This window comes from Lepisma saccharinum, chromosome 2 (genome assembly GCF_977018435.1).
Source record: "Lepisma saccharinum chromosome 2, izLepSacc3.1, whole genome shotgun sequence".
In the NCBI taxonomy this organism is placed as follows: domain Eukaryota; kingdom Metazoa; phylum Arthropoda; class Insecta; order Zygentoma; family Lepismatidae; genus Lepisma; species Lepisma saccharinum.
This window is the reverse complement of record NC_139230.1, coordinates 151,644,727-151,646,794: the sequence shown is the minus strand read 5'-3', so window position 1 is coordinate 151,646,794 and position 2,068 is coordinate 151,644,727.

Sequence of the window (2,068 nt, the reverse complement as noted above, 5' to 3'; positions counted from 1 at the left end):
TGAAGCCTTAGTATTCTGGTAGTATTATTAATGTAGAGGTAAATTAGGCTGAAATGTAGGCATTTTTCTGATAAATTATACTTACTTAGTTGTTTCAGCAGGTAGAAGTTGCATGATGGTTTACTGCTGATGATGTTAATTTGCTCTTCTTATGTACTACGTATGATGTAGCTTACTTGAGTAATTGGAATTTTCTACTGAAAAAAGGATTGCTTGTCTATTTTATTCCTATGTTGTTGAGTTTGTCCATAAGCAAGCCATGTTTTTACTCTATCCTATGCCTTGGAAGAATCTAGATATATTGTGTTTGCAGTTTTATGTTTCTCTAAGGTTTCAGCTATGTAGTTTCTTAAACTGTGCTATGGCTGTAACTATTGATTTCTCTTTCTGGATGCCATGTTGGTTTCTGTATTCCTCTTGCTGCTTGAATTTGACTTAGGTTGTTTGATTTTCTTCTTAGATCTTTATTTGTTTATTTGTTCAGGATTTTTTTATTTTCTTAATATTCTTTTACATAAAAAAATTCAAAGTACATTGTTAAAGTCAAAGTGTGTTAAAATTCAATTTTTCAAAGATAAAGATTTACAAATACAATTTTCTAAAATTAAAAGTTATAATAGTATATTTTTGTTAGTAGAAGTTTTTATACTAGGGCAAATTATTTTGTTGTTGATGTAAAATTTGTTAGTTAATGTAAAATTAAAATAATTAAAAATCAATTTTTCAAAGATAAAGTTTTAAAAATACAATTTTCTAAAATTAAACGTTATAATAGTACATTTTTGTTAGTAGAAGATTTTATACTAGAGTAAATTCTTTTGTTGTTAAAGTAAAATATGTTAGTTAATGTAAAATTAAAGTAATTAAAATTAAAAAAATAACAAATGCTGAACAAATAAACAAATAAAGATCTAAGAAAAAAAGCAAACAACCTAAGTCAAATTCAAGCAGCAAGAGGAATACACAGAAACCAACATGGCATCCAGAAAGAGAAATCAATAGTCACACCCATAGCACAGTTTAAAAAACTACATAGCTGAAACCTTAGAGAAACATAAAACTGCAAACACAATATATCTAGATTCTTCCAAGGCATAGGATAGAGTAAAAACATGGCTTGCTTATGGACAAACTCAACAACATAGGAATAAGATAGACAAGCAATCCTTTTTTCAGTAGTATATTTCCAATTACTCAAATAAGCTACATCATACGTAGTACATAAGAAGAGCAAATTAACATCATCAGCAGTAAACCATCATGCAACTTCTACCTGCTGAAACAACTAAGTAAGTATAATTTATCAGAAAAATGCCTACATTTCAGCCTAATTTACCTCTACATTAATAATACTACCAGAATACTAAGGCTTCAAAAGTGAACACTAAGAATAATGTTCAGACTAAAGTATAGGGCATCTTGCAAAGGATTATTACTCCCTACATCTACAAGTCAATAACAATTATTCTAAATACTACGAACTTGGACAAAATATAGTCAAATACACAACACAAAAAGGAAAATAATTACAAGTAAAACAGCAGACACTCAATATCTCAAAACAATCATGCAAAAATATTCTACAACAAACTGCCTCATAACATAAAACTGCTAAGTCCCCAAAACATATACAAATACAATCAATAAAAACTACTTGAAAAGGGAAAACTGTCTGCAGTCTCACAGACTTGATGTAAAATAACAGCAAAACTTAGAAGCATGCACAGTCAATAGTGGTCAATTTGAATACAGTTCACATACAAACTGTCATGAAAAGGTTCAAAACAGTCTCTCAGCTCAGTTCTCATCTATACTTGGACAACAAAATCCTGCAACAAATTCTCAGAAATCCTACCTTTCCTACCCTTGCTTGAATAGCTAAAGTGCAATCTTCATACTAAAATATTGAAAAAAGGCATATTTATGTACATAAAAGTGTGTACACATGTGTTTGTCTGTGTGTACTCTTAGATAAATTGATAAAAAAAAGCAATATAGTTATAAATCAAAGACTATACCTAATAATATTAATTTCAAAATAAGCTGATAGAAAAAGATATAATAACTA